At 43.8% G+C, this 15,738-nt stretch overlaps 1 protein-coding gene across 7 annotated transcripts in view; it reads left to right on the top strand.

Annotated features, from left to right (window-relative positions):
• The window catches only part of LOC121292622 (coiled-coil domain-containing protein 85C-like), a 275,315-nt gene that overhangs the window by 129,076 nt on the left and 130,501 nt on the right, over window positions 1-15,738 (top strand). The gene's annotated exons all lie outside the window — the stretch shown is intronic.

Below are 15,738 nucleotides of genomic sequence, written 5' to 3'. Positions count from 1 at the left end.
ATTTGACTTAACTAATCCTGGAGGTAGCAAGTCTCACTCTTTGGGGAAAGAAGTTTCTCCCGAATGTCCTACTGGATTTATTAGCGACCATTCTATATTTATGGCCTTTAGTTTAGTCACCCCCACAAGTGGGGCATAGCTTAGTTATACCCTACCCTGTCAGATCCCCTCATAATTTTAAAGACCTCTATTAGGTCACCCCTCAGCCTTCACTTTTGTAGAGAAAAGAGGCCAGCCTGTACATTCTTTCTTTTAAGTAAATCCTCTCCGTTCTGGCATCATCCTTGCAAATCTTTCTTGCACTCCAGTGCCTCTGTATCGTTTTTTTTAATATAATGCGGAGATCAGAACTATTATAGAATCGTAGAATTCTATTCACAGCACTGTGTAACCAATGGTGACATTGGCAGGGGGTCCCTCACACAAAACTACTGCAGCAATCTGTCAGAACAACGTGTTTCAACCCAATCTTAGATCATCTTGCACCAGGGTCACGTTTCTGTCACACTGTGTCCTGCCTGAACAATATTTTCAATTTAGTGCCAAATTGCACTGCCTAGTCCCAGGTGCTGGCTGATAAGTTTGAGTGTTTAATTTATCACAATAAGTGAAGAGAGTTACGTCTACATTTAATATTTGGAAGCATGTAGGCTTGTGCGAGAACTAAGATTGGATATAGGCCTGCAAAAAGCACAAGATTTAAGTGTTTTGTTAAATATTCATCCCCTGGTTATGAGCGTCACTGGCTAGGCCAGCATTTACTGACCTAATGTCCTTTGGAAAGGTGTGGTGAGCCACCACCTTGAACTGCTGCAATCTATGTGGTGTAGGTACACCCACAGTGCTGTTAGAGAGGGAGTTCCAGGATTTTGATCCAGTGACATTGAAGGAACAGTGATATACTTCCAAGTCAGGACAGTGAGTGTCTTGGAGGGGAGCTTATCTGGAGCTTGCATGTAGGGAGACAGTGGCAAGGTGGTTATGCCACTGGCCTAGTAATTCAGACACCCAGGCTAATGCTCTGGGGACACAGGTTCAAATCCCACCACAGCAGCTGGTGGAATTTAAATTCAATTAATAAAATCTGGAATTTAAAGCGAGTCTCCGTATTGGTAACCATGAAACTATCATTGATTGTTGTAAAAACCCACCTTGCTCGCTAATGTCCTTTTGGGTAGGAAATCTGCTTTCCTACCTGGTCTGACCTACATTATTTTAACATTGTTTCACGGAATGTGGGTGTCGCTGGCGAGGCCAGCATTTTTATTGCCCATTCCTAATTGCCCTTGAGAAGGTGGCGGTGAGCTGTCTTCTTGAACCGCTGCAGTCCATGTGGTGTAGGTACACTCACAGTGCTGTTAGGGAGGGTGTTCCAGGATTTTGATCCAGCGACAGTGAAGGAACGGTGATATATTTCCAAGCCAGAACGGTGTGTGGCTTGGAGGGGAACTCACAGGGACCTTGCATGGGGGGAGACGGTGGCATGGTGGCAATGCCACTGGGTTAGTAATCCAGAAGTCCAGGCTTATACTCTGGGTTCAAATCCCACCATGGCAGCTGGTGTAACAGCGATATGGTTCAAAGTCAGGATGGTGTATGACATGGAGGGGAACTTGCAGGTGGTGGTGTTCCCATGTATCTGCTGCCCTTGTTCTTCTAGATGGAAGCGGTCATGGGTTTGGAAGGTGCTATCTAAAGAGTCTTGGTGAGTTTCTGCGCTACGTCCTATAGATGGTACAAACTGCTGCCGCTTTTCATCAGTGGTGGAGGGACTTTGAGTCTGGGCTCTGGAGCCCACGTGAAAGAATATTTCTTTCCCCATGTGGTTTTCGTACTGTAAATCTTTATTCTCTTTACCCCTCTCTTTACTATCTGAATGTGAGGGGGACATTGCAAACCCTCTTTTCATGTTTTGATTGTGTGCATATAACTTTTGAGTTCATCCTATCTTGAAGTTGCTGTGGGGTTATTAATAGAAAATTGGATTGCACCAAAACTGAGAGGTTGGGAAATATGCTGCCGCTTATAAAGAGGGAAACAGATCAAAACACCCTTCTGTTTACGGATGGTGGTGAGAGGAGAAATTAGTGCTGTTTAAATTAACCCCCCTCCTATCCATAACATCATTGAATTGCAAGGGGAGATGGTTAAATTCTCTCTTGTTGGACATGATCATTGCCTGGTACTTGTGTGGCATGAATGTTACTTGCCACTTATCAGGCCAAGCCTGAATGTTGTTCAGGCCTTGCTGTATACGGACACAGATTGCTTCAGTGACTTCAGATTCACAGGAATGTGGTTGACACTTAACTGCCCTCTGAAATGGCCGGGCAAGCCAATCATTTCAAAGGCAATTGGTGTTGAGCAACAAATGTTGGCTTTGCCAACAACGCCCACATACTATAAAAGAATAAACGAAGAAAAGATGATGGTGTTCCCATGCGTCTGATACCCTTGTCTTTCTGGGATGGTAGAGGTCGTAAGTTTGATAAAGGTGCTGTTTAAGGAACCTTGGCGAGTTGCTGTAGCGTTGGTACACCCTGCTACCACTGTGCGCCAGTGGTGGAGGGAGGGAGTGAATGTTTAAGGTGGTGAATGAGCTGCCAATCACATCAGACTGTTTCATCCCGAATGGTGTCAAGCTGCTTGAAGATGCATATATACCCTGGGTAAATACTACAGGCAACTTGGGTACAGGTAAAACATTGTAGTCAGAAATTCAGGGATTACGACTTTCCTTGAAGTAGCCAAGGTAACATCTGAGTTAATAATTCAGCAGATCCATGTGAACAAAAGTATTTCCCTGACAGTTTTGACGAGAGGAATACTGGACAGATAATTTGTAACTGTCAAACTGAAGTAAATTGTACTGTGTTGCAACAGACATGCTACCACCACCCACATAGGCCTGAATTTCTGGGCCTGACCTCATGCTTTGAGGCTGTAACCACGTTGTTGCTGTCACACAGGGGCAGTTCCATCAACCCATTCTCGGACATGCTCATAATGCTGACTCCAGGTTGTGGCGTATGCAGATACACGTTTAATCAAACGGAGTACCACCTTAGACACTTCAGTACTGGAAGCAGAAGAATCTGTGACCCCATCTTCCTCCTAATTACATATAGCTATGTGCTTTATTTTTACCCCTCTCCTGTCAGCATCGACTCCGTCACTGGGCGCAGCTCCATGAGTTAGCAGCTTACCGAGGTGGCCACTATTTATATGTGAGCCTTGATGGTGAATGGCAGAATACCTGGCCTGGTTTTTAACCTGGAGGCAAGATCTATGGGGTGGGAGATGTGTTTGTGAGGTCAGGAAATCTGGAAGAAGGAGTTTCCTGTATGTCCGGCTGAATTTAACTGCCTAGGGAGCCATTGACTGGGGTTCCTGCCCATAAGCAGCTGGAGGTCTTTCAGACAGGAAGCCTGCTTCACAGGCCTGAAGCCTACAAGAACAGTTAGGTCGATTGGGGAAATGAGAGAGATCCTATGGGGGCTTGGGCATGGGGAAGGGCCCTTACCTTAAAAGATGGATTCAGCTCCCCATCTTCTTTAAGCTGTTGAGTTTCCAGAGGTTCAGGAAACCCAGGAACCTGTGGTTTACAACGGAGTGAAGTCTCTGGAGTGAGACATGAACCCATAACCTTTTGATTTGGAGCCAGTAAACAAGTAACATGGTCAACATTTTTAATGTTTAAAAACCAAGCTTTGGATCTGAATTCTCAATAATGAAAAGGCATTTAACAGGAGCTGCAAAATTTCCCAAGACAAATTGAACTGAGCCCAGTGAGACTGCCATCCCAAATGTCAGGTGCCATTCAGTCCACGTTTTTTTAAACTTTTGATCATTGGCCTAATGGTCATTGCTCAGTTTCAGAGCTGTGACTCAGATAGCTTCTTTAGCACCTGTCAAATACAATAATTATCACCGGAAAGTTGAGTCTGCGAAATTTACCTCATGAGATTAATCCACTGCTTGAAGGATTCCTCATTAACAGTCCCTTTACAGGTCTCTATCAGCTGTCTCACCTGTAACTCTCCATCTGCAGTCTGCCTCAGGGCATCCTGTCCCTAACATACACTGGAACTCCACTTATTCAACTGTTGAAGTTTATAATGGTTTGAAGGAAACCTGTGAAGGTTCAGCAATTTTTTCAAATTACTTTTGAAATCTTCCACTTAGCCTGTTTCACTTTACGTTTTTATATGTTTGTTTGTTTGCTGTGCTTTGTGATTTTAGTAGTTTATTCTCCAAATTCCTGAAAGCAGCTGGTGACTTGGGCCATATTCTCATCATCGTTATCTCAGTGTTTGCTTCTGGCCTGACTGGCCCCTGTTGGTGTGCAATTCTAGACATTGAAGATTTGCAACCATAAGGTTATCCTAGAGCTGACTCATCATGTCCTTACCTGGCAACTACAAGGTGTTTTTTTTGGCCTGAAATCCCAATAATCACACCTTAAATCAGAATCATATTGCCCGCTATTTCAAAGCGTGTCCTGGATTTTCCAAAACATTGCCAAAGCGGCATTCGGATCAATAACTACTCATCAGATTGCTAAGAATGTAAGAAATAGGAACAGGAGTAGACCATTCGGCCCCTCGAGCCTGCTCTGCCTTTTAATAAGATCATGGCTGAGCTTCTTGTGTTTCAATTTCCACATTGCATCTAACCCCGATAACCTTAGATCCTTGTTAGGCAAGCGAATCAATCTACCTCTACCACAAGGAGTAGGAATAATCTTAACTCAACCGCAGGAACATCTTGGCTGATCTCCTACCTCAATTCCACCTTCCCACACTCTCCATAAGCCTTAATATCTTTATTATCCAAAAATCTAGCAATCTCGATCTTGAATATACTCAATGACTGAAAAGAACTTGAAAAGCAAAGAACACCAATGACAACCTCAGGACATCCCAAGGCACTCTACAGCCAATGAAGTACTCTTGTAGTATAGTCACTGCTGTAATGCAGGAAATCTAGCAGTCAATTTGCATGCGCCAAGCTCCCTAGAACCTTCCTGGTCTCCCAGAGTCCATGGTTGCCAAAGGCCATGTTTGACTAATGTTATGACAAGTTCTCCAGCAGTTATGTTTCTGTGTGAATTTCTGGTGCTAAATTAAGTATCATTTTTGAAAATTATTTGAACATTTTAACTTCTCTTCCTCCGGACTCTCTGTGCCACAAATTATAGAATGTGGCCTGCATCTTATTTCCTGACCTGTCCTAGTGCTGTTCTTAGACCAACTGCTAGTAGGTACAAGAAAACCCCTGGGCAACTTTGCTATTTGATTTTTCCCTCTCTCACTGGTGTTCTGTTCTGGTTTTCTCAGAACACAGTTAGTTCTCTGTCCACCATCTACAAGGCACAACTCAGGACTTTGATGGAATACTTCACACTTGCCTGGATCAGTGCAGCTCCAATAACACTCAAGAAGCTTGACGCCATCCTGGGTAAAGCAGCCCACTTGACTGGCACCCCATCCACCACCTTAAACATTCACTTGCTCCACCACAGTGACAGCAGTGTGTACCATCTACAAGATGCACTGCAACAATTTGCCAAAGCTCCTTCAACAGCACCTCCCGAACCCACAACCTCTATCACCCAAAAGAATAAGGCTGGCAGATGCATGAGAACACCACCACTTGCACCTTCTCCACCAGTTCACACACCATCCTGACATGGAACTATATCGCTCTTCTTTCACTGTCGCTGGGTCAAAATCCTGGAACTCCCTTCCTAACAGCACTGTGGATGTATCTGCACCACATGGACTGCTGTAGTTCAAGAAGGCAGCTCACCACCACCTTCTCAAGGACAGTTGGGGATAGGCAATAAATGCTGGCCTCATCAATGATGCCCATGTCCTGTGGACCCTCTTTACTAGACTATTGGGTGATGGGGGTGGGGAGATAAGGGCAGATGTGAGGGGGGTTTATTCTTAGGTGGAGATTCCCCCTCCTTTCCTCCCTTTACAACAGTGTCCAGCTTCAGACTCCCCCACCCGGACGATCTTCTATTCTCAAAGACTCTGCAATAATTGTCACAATACATGGAATCAGAGGCCTGGGGTGAGGCCAGAAACCAACTAATGCCCTCCTCAAGCAGACAGTTTCCGGAAAAGCACTGTATGATTGAGACATGTACCAAATCATTGAGATAAACTGCTGCAGTCAAATCTTCTCATTAGTCTGGAGCAGTAAACTCCTTTGTAACTGCTCCTCACCACCTTCACTCCAATCCCAACTTAATCAGCCTGTGAACACTGTTCCGTGACCTCTCTAACCCTTTCCCAGAATTCCACAATGTTTGCAGCCCTCAGACAGCTGCTGCAATCCCATTAGTTTCAGAAGTGAAGCCTGGCGCTTGTGGCTTTTCAAATCTCTCGGAGCTTTGCCCCTTGCTTTTGGATAATGGCAAGTTTGCCACACACGGTGAAACAGTTTCTGTAATGATCACATCTGGCCATGACCACAGGCAGTCAATTTAGTCACCGGCTTTGCACCTGGTCAAGTTGGATTTAATCATTCATTGTCAGGGCAGATGCTGTCATTGCTCATTCCAGCTGTGCCAGCTGCTGTTTGAATAGTTAGTGATCCAGAGGTCATTGTGACAAACTGGTAAATTTTAAAGTACTGTAGAGTGGAAAGAGGGTGGGGAAGGGGGAGAAAAATCTGTACCCTCTGACAGTCATTTAACATTGGCAAACGTGATTAAAAGCTATCATATTATTGGGGTTGCTACCCTGAAATTTTTGAAGATAAACTTGGACTTCACTTTCCAAATTCGAGACTAAGGAGAAAGTATACCTACTTTTGAGCCAAGAGCCCTGTCGGGATACATGTACGTTTTCAATCATTACAATTCTACTCACTTTCCCCATGCCCTTCCAACAAGTGCACCAGTTTTCCCAGGTGAGATTTTGGTTTCAGCCCTCTCCCACTCCAGGACTGTGCCAGTAATATTCTGTATTGAGGTCGTTCAAAACTCTGCCTGTAGCCTAGTCCGCACTACAACCCATTCACCCATTTCGTTGACCTGTGTTGGCTCCCAGTCTGGCAATGCCATGATTTTTAAGATTTTCACCCTTGTTTACAAATCTGTCTATGGCTTCAACTCCTCCCTATCTCTGTAACTTCCACCAGCCCTACAGCCTTCTGAGATTTCTGTGCTGTTCCAATTCTGGCCTCTTGAGTGTCCTCAATTTTCATCGCATCACCATTGGCAGCTGTGCCTTCCACTGTCTATGTCTTAAGGTCTGGAATTCCCTCTCTCAACCTCTCCACCTCTTTACTTTTCTCTCTTCTTTTAAGATGCTCCTTAAAACTTACTCCAATACCTCTTAATGGGGGTCACATTTTATTTGATCTTACTCCTGTGAAGCACCTATGGACGTTTTACTATGTAAAAGGCTATATAAATGGAAGTTACATAAATTACAGCCATTATCTGGTTCATTCCCCAGGGCAGTGCCTTGACACATCAGTCAACCTGTCTGATTTGAATGAAAACAAAGCTTGGCAGTTAACTGTCAGCCATCAGTTAACTGGCGCATTCTCCATGGCAATGCCTCTACCAATCAGAGTCCACTTGCCAACCAATCAGCACTCCCTCCTCATGCAGTATAAATATTTATCCCTTCACATTTGGTATTCTTGCAGATTGTCCTGACGAAAATTGTCAAGATGAAAAGCTTCGACAATACCTCTTTTTATAGCAGTACTCAAATTCTGTACTGAACAACAAATTACATAAAATACATAGGATATATGGCAGCCATTTGACCCAATCAGTTCATGCTAGTTTTTATGCTCCATTCAAGCCTCCTGCCATCTTTTCTTATCTAAGTCTACCATTGTAATAATCTATTCCCTTCTCCCTCATATGCCTGTCTAGTTTACTCTCAAATGCATCCGTACTATTTGCTTCAACTACCCCCTGTGCTAGTGAGTTCCATGTTCTCACTATTCTTTAGGTAACAAAGTTTCTTCAGAGTTCCCTAGGAGATTTCTTGCTGAATCTCTTATCTTGATGGCCTCTAGTTATGCTCCAGTTAACTGTGCCTCTGTTTATGGTGCAAAACAATGCCTCCGGTACCTAACTTGTGACTGAGTATCTTAGAAGTAAATCTCGCAAGTTGGATGTTTACAGTTCTACATTCTTTTTTGCTCCGTGCTAAGCTGTTGCCATGACGACGCTTTAATGCTCTCCGAAACTGCTCAGCACTCAGGCCTTCTGGATCAGGTTGCAGCTAATGCCGCTTTGACTCTTTGTCCTTAAGTGAACAAAGCAGGCATTTTAAAAGTGCCGTTTGCCAAGGGGTTTAAGCACAAAGCCTACCTGGGCAGCCTCTGTTTCACAGAGGGACAGTTACCCTTTTTTTAAAAAAAACAATGTTGGTGAGTTTATCTCTAAGATGTGTTACCCAGCAGCAAAAAAAAACTTTCAATGAATGGTTAACTGATGAAAGTCCCTATTGTATATACGCTCATTATCTGACTGTGTCCGTCTGGTCTTTAATTATTGTAGTGCCTGACCGCAATGTCACCAGGGATTGAACAATATCCTTTTTAACCAAATTCAGTGCTGTGGTCTAATCAGTGCCACCATAAACAATTCATTCATTGTATATTTAATAATATTCAGGACATGAGCTGTCACTTCCCATCAGGAGGAGAGAGTTTGCTGACTGAAAATATCATTCACTGTCACAGAGACAGTTTACTTTCTAATTTAAGAATACATCAATCCTTCATTTTGATTTTAGAAAGGCTGATGTTAATTGTGAGCAAATATTTAGGTACCCTAACATTAAGATGACTATGAATGTGCCAGTTTTGTAATGCTGCCATGCACAATGGATGGCCTTTTTTAAAAAAGTTACAATAAGAGAAAAGCTTCCAATTAAGTGAAGGGCTTTTTGTTTGTGAAAGGGGAACCAGACTCAGTAGTGAGGCCCAATTGGTTACCGTCCAAAGTGCAATGTCATTTCCTGTGGAGGAGGGTTACATTGGGGAGTGAGGGAGAGGAGGTTTTCTTCAATAAGTACAAGAGCCAGTCAGGAAAAAGTTGTTGCTTTTACCTTCTCGTGTTTTTCCTTTATTCTTTTGTGGGATGTGGGTGTCACTGACAAGGCCAGCATTTGTTGCCCGTCCCTATTTGCCCTTGAACTGAATAGCTTGCTCAACCATTTCAGAGGGCAGTTAGGAGTCAACCATATATTGTAGGTCTGTAGGCACATGTAGTCCAGACCAGGTAAGGACGGCAGATGTCGTTCCCTCAAGGGCACTAGTGGACCAGATGGGTTTTTAATGACAATTGATGATAGTTTCATGGTCACCATTACTGAGAGTAGCTTTATTTTTTCAAATGTATTAATTGAATTCAAATTCCACCAGCCTCAGCCTAGTCCAGTGATAATACCGCTATACCATCATATCCCCGTAGATTGAAAAAGCAGATCTAACAAAAGAACCAGAGGTGAGATGAGGAGAATTTTTTTAACATGGTGATTTGTTACGATCTGAAATGCAGCAGAAGCAGATTGGATGATAACTTTTGTTACGACCCATTCCTAGGCGAGGTCCCCCAATTTGTTAACTTCCCAAACGGGACCCCAATTTTGTTCTGCTCTGGGTGAGGAGGAATCAGCTGGCTCCTTTTCTTTATTCAAGCCTCTCTGTTGGTTGCGATAAGGTTAATTTAAAAGGGATCCCTTCCCCCATGGGTACCTTTTCCTAGTCCAAATGTATTTATGTTTTATAAGGAGCCAACTTAACTAGGCTTTCTTGAGTCAAAGAAAGGGTAAGTTTATTAGTTGCTAAAACCTGAGAAAAATAATAAAAATGCAACACACAGGCACACAGATCAGAAATGAGAAGTTGAGTTCAAATAAAAGTTTTAAAAATATATACGAATCAGTCTTTGGCTTGTCCGCAAGGCATAGATGGTGATACATTGCAGCCGTTAAGTTGGGTGATTCTGGTAGAGCTGGCTCCGGCAGCTTAGCAGTTGGTTTGGAGACACTTGCTTCTGCAGGTTAGCTGAAGAAGCTGTCCTATTTCTTTTTGATTGTGGCTTCTGCTGAGTCTTACTTCTAGCAACAGAGAGAGAGAAAAAGATACTTTGCCTGCAACAGTAGGGGTGACTAGTTGGTCTTACTGTCACACACACAGCACGCATTGCACTGCTCTGCAGCAAGCTATTTAGCCCATTTTTCCATGTGTATTTCTGTAAAGGAAAAAAAAGCCATAGCCCATAACTTCTGCACTCCCCAGTGTCGGATTTGGGGGGTACCCCAAAGATGCACTGGGGAATCCCTCTGGCAAGTTCCCGAGCAAAGGTTTGCCCTCTGGTCAATTGCACTGCGCTAGGAACCACCTGAAAATGTGATTTAAATCGCAAACTTCAGTGGTTCCGTCAGGGTAATACCAGTAGTTGCCCAGAAACTGTCAGAAGAATTAAAACCTCTTTTAACTTCTGGGTAAGGCCCCCACACCAACCACCACACCAGCCACCACCCCCCCCCACATCTCCCCCACTCCGATCTCAGGAAATCCCCACCCCTGACCTCCGATCACCCCTCCCCTTCCCCCAGATCTTGGCCACCCCATCCCACCCCACCAGACCTCTAGACACACCTCCTGACCTCTGGACACACCCCCCGACCTCCGGACACCCCGAACCACACTCCCGACCTCTAGGCACATCCACCCACCCAATCACACACCCCCCCCCACACCCCCTCCCCCCCATCTCTGGATACACCCAACCCCACCCCACACCTAACCCTCCTGACCTCTGGACACTCCCAACCCCAAAATCCTATGCACTTACCTTAGACCTTCTCCCTGGCTTGTCAGTTTCTCTGGCCCTTTAAACTTAACTGCTCTACAGCAGCATGTGCTGTAATAAAGGGGGCATGGCCTTCTTGAATATGCTGGATCTGGACTTTGCTGGGGCCTGCGAAGAATCTTTTGATGCAGGCCCCAAGTAGCTCCAGCGATCGGAAGTGGCAACGCAGTTTTCAAGACCAGATAAGTATGCTTTTATTTCTTCTAATTTCTGTGGGCCAACACTTTCCAACACTAGTTGGAGGTTATGGCCCCATGTCTTGTAACCAGAGTCTGTTTCCTTTCATCTCCAAACATTTTATACATTGAGCGATAAATCAACAGGAGGTGGATTTTCAATGGCTGCTGTGACATGGTAATTAAGTCTTTGTCTCTGCAACCACAGGAGATAAAAGTTCAGTCTTTTGCATCTTTCCTATCCCCAATCCAATGCCTCTGCTTGAAGGAGGCCATAACACCTTTTCAGGTGTGACATTCCCTATTCTCTCAGGACAGGTCTGTTAGTATAATCCACATAGGAATTTTCAAAAAAGTGGTCACTTTATGTTATCAGCCATCTTTTGCTCAGTGTGCTTGCTTATATTTCTCTAAAACCACACGTCTTCTTTAAAAAGTTCAATCAGCTTTTCATGACACTTTCAAAGGGGAATTGGATAAATACTTGGGAAAAAGCTAGAGTTACTGGGACATGGGGAAAGGGCAGGGAAGTGGGATTAATTGGATAACTCTCTGAAAGAGCCAGCACAGGTGCAATGGCCAAATGGACTTCTGTGCTGTGTAATTCTCTGAATTCTATAAATGTTACTGTAGACCTTAAACATTTAAAATAATTTAGTTTTAGTTTTTAACACCTAATGAGCCAGAGGGATTGTCATTCAGTAAATGATCTTGGAAAACTTTTTTGATCAATTGTTCACCATACGTGCTGGATTTTTCTACAAATCTCTTTATTATCCCTATAAATATATGAGAATTGTCTCTGAAATATTCACATGCTCCCCCAGTACCAAGGTGACCAACTGTCCTGGATTTTCTGGGATGGTCCCATAATCTGGTACTTTGTCCCGGGTCAGGCCTTCCTGGGATGTGTCTTGTCCTGGATTTGTGCTTCAATGCATGTTGGGCCCTGAACATTCTTTTCTCATTTCTGCACGTGTTGAACCTAATACTTTCTTCTGCTGTTGATGCGCATGCGTCAGACTTGACACCTAGTTTTTGTTTTACATAGAATCAATCTCAACAGCGAGACAAGCTGCATCGCAGGAATTCTAGGTGAAGTGTATTGAGGGTCTGCTACAGATGATGTTCCCCAGTCACCAACAGTGCAGCCTTGAGCCTTCACAGTAAAACTAAGGCTTCCTCAGGAATCACAGTTCAGTGATACTTCTCTTCTAACTCATGTTTTGGACATCAACACTAGCCAATCCCACGTGGCATTACCCACGGAGTGGGCAGTGAGGTGTGTGGTGGTATTTTAGCTTTTATCACTTTTTAACAAAAGTGTGATATTGTCAGTGCAATAGAAGTTCAGGCAAAGTATAGAATGGGCTGCTGATCTGCTGGCATCTTTTTCTCGCCAAGTGAAACAGGTTAAAATTTCCCTGGGGTGTTGAGACTAAGTTGAGGCCTGGAATGATTTTACCAGACCCCACTCTCATGATCCAGTCCAGACATACATTCTATCTTGATTTTTCTCTAATACATTGATTTTATAATATTATTTATAGTGTCATAGCAAAATTTACAACAGCGGCAAAGTAGAATTGCTTGGGACATAGGAGTTTCTCTGCAGTTTAGTCTGAGGAGGTGTGAGCTGCAAAAGTGGGAAGCTGCAGTGCTGCTGATAGGAGGGTGTAAATAGAACTAGGCATAAGCAGAGATAAAAACAGAGGAACAACACCTCATCTTCCGAGTAGGGACTTTACAGCCTTCCGGACTGAATATTGAGTTCAACAACTTTAGGTCGTGAGCTCCCTCCCCCATCCCCACCCCCTTTCTGTTTCCCCCTTCCCTTTTTTTTCCAATAAATTATAAAGATTTTCCTTTTCCCACCTATTTCCATTATAAAAAATAAAAAAAAAACCCCACTAGAGCTATACCTTGAGTGCCCTACCATCCATTCTTAATTAGCACATTCGTTTAGATAATATCACCAACTTTAACTTTAACACCTATGTGTTCCATTGTACTATTGTCGTTGACATCTTTTGATGATCTGCTTCTATCACTGCTTGTTTGTCCCTACAACCACAACCACCCCCCCTCCACCTCTCTGTCTCTCTATCTCTCCGCCCCCCACACACACACCTTAAACCAGCTTATATTTCAACTCTTTCTTGGACTCAAACTCAAGTTATGTCGAAGGGTCATGAGGACTCGAAACGTCAACTCTTTTCTTCTCCGCCGATGCTGCCAGACCTGCTGAGTTTTTCCAGGTAATTCTGTTTTTGTTTAGGCATAAGCAGACCCCATTATCAGAATATATGACGGGAAGAAGTTAACGCAAAAGTGTAACAAAATGTGACAACCAGAAGTAAGGTCTTGTAGATAGAAGGAGTGCACTGATATAAGCTTTTTAATAGAATGTAAGGTTGAAATGTAACCACTATTACAATGTAGGAAATCCATTTTGAGTGCATCCACAAACAGCAATGTGATAAAGACTACATAATCAGGATTAGTGGTGCTGGTTGAAGGATAAATATTATCCAGGGCACTGGGGCAAACTCTTCTGCTCTTTCTGCGGTGGAATCATTCAAGCCCACCCGAGAGTTTGGATGGGACCTTGGTTTAACATCTGACACAAAGGATGGGCTTGGGAGTGCCAGCCTAGATTATGTCCTCTGAAGACTCCTTTATCTCCTCACTACCATGCTTACCCAATGTAACTTTTTTTTAATTCATTCATGGGATGTGGGCTTCGCTGGCAGGGCCAGAATTTATTGCCCATCCCTAGTTGCCCTTGAGAAGGTGGTGGTGAGCTGCCTTCTTGAACTGCTGCAGTCCATGTAATGTGGGTACACCCACAGTGCTGTTAGGGAGGGAGTTCCAGGATTTTGACCCAGCGACAGTGAAGGAACAGCGATATGTTTCCACATCAGGATGGTGAGTGACTTGGAGGGGGACTTCTAGGTGGTGGTATTCCCATGTATCTGCTGCCCTTGCCCTTCTAGGTGATAGTGGTTGTGGGTTTGGAAGGTGCTGTCAAAAGAGTCTTGATGAATTCCTGCAGTGCATCTTGTGGATGGTACGCACTGCTGCTACTGTGGGTCGGTGGTGGACGGAGTGAATGTTTTTGTGGACGTGGTGCCAATCAGGTGGGCTGCTTTATCCTGGACGGTGTCAAGCTTCTTGAGTGTTGTTGGAGTTGCACACATGCAGACAAGTGGGGATTATTCCATCACACTCCTGACTTGTGCCTTGTAGATGGTGGTCTTGCTTTTGGGAGTTAGGAGGTGGGTTACTCGTCGCACTATTCCTGGCCTCTGACCTGTTCTTGTAGCCACTGTATTTATATGGCTGGTCCAGTTAAGTTTCTGGTCAATGGTAACCCCCATGATGTTGATAGTGGGATTGCAGTGATGGTAATACCATTGAACATCAAGGGGCGATAGTTAGGTTCTCTCTTGTTGGATACAGTCATTGCCTGACACTTGTGTGGCGTGAATGCTACTTGCCACTTGTCAGCCCAAGCCTGGATATTGTCAAGGTCTTGCTGCATTTGGACATAGAATGCTTCAGTGCCTGAGGAGTCGCGAATGGTGCTGAACACTGTGCAGTCATCAGCGAACTTCTGAACTTATGATGGAAGGAAGGTCATTGATGAAGCAGCTGAAGATGGTTGGGCTGAGGACACTACCCTGAGGAACTCCTGCAGTGATGTCCTGGAACTGAGATGACTGATCTCCAACTAAAGTGAAGAAACGCAGTTTAAATTTAGTATTCTACTATACGCGCATAGAGGAGCCCATGGAAAATGGTAAAATCAGTCTTTCTGAAATTTCCTTGTATTCTGTGGTACTGAGTCCTAACACTTAAGAAAAAAAGATAATTGATATCATTGCTGGGATGTCAGTGGCTGAAATCTGTTTACGGCTGGTTTGTTACCATTTTGAACCCTGGCAGTCAACTGAGCTTGAGAGCGCTCTGTTGGTCCCCACAATCATATTGTATCAACTTTGTTTTCAGGATTGACTTTCTATGGCACAAATATAGTAATTTTATTTCTATGACCATAACGCTTGTGTTTATACGGCACATTTAATGTAAGAAACACCACATGACACTGTACAGAGGAGAACCAGGCATGCTGAGTGGTAATAGGATATCAAGAGAGGTGACTGAAAACGCAAATGAAGAGAGGAGCAAGGAAAGAGGCTTAAAGAGGGGGTTCCATAGTGTGGGTCAACAAGGATGATCATAGAATCACATAGTACAGGAGGCCATTCAGCCCAATGTGCCTCTGCCAGTTCTTTAACAAAGCTATCCAATTATCCCGCTCCCCCTGCTTTTTCCCCATAACCCTGCAAACTTTTCCTTTTCAAGTATTTATCCAATTTTGAAAGATACTATTGAATTTGCTTCCACTACATTTTCAGGCAAACATTCCGGATTGCCATAACTTGCTGTGTTTAAAAAAAAATCTCCTTGTCTTTCCTCTGATTCCTTCGTCAATTATTGTAAAAGGACCAGGAAACTTCTGTATTTTAGTGGGAATGCAACTTTTGTCTTCCTCTCTGAAGGAAATGGGCATCCATTTGCAGAGAATCCCAGCAAACGGCCTTCACCTTCAGATAGAAAGAAGAATGTGTGTATGTGTGTGCATGTGTTTTTGTGTGTATTTATATGGCCTCGTAATGACTGCTACTGAAATAC

The sequence above is a fragment of the Carcharodon carcharias genome, chromosome 20 (genome assembly GCF_017639515.1).
Source record: "Carcharodon carcharias isolate sCarCar2 chromosome 20, sCarCar2.pri, whole genome shotgun sequence".
Classification (NCBI taxonomy): Eukaryota; Metazoa; Chordata; class Chondrichthyes; order Lamniformes; family Lamnidae; genus Carcharodon; species Carcharodon carcharias.
This window is presented reverse-complemented; position numbering and strand designations above follow the sequence as displayed.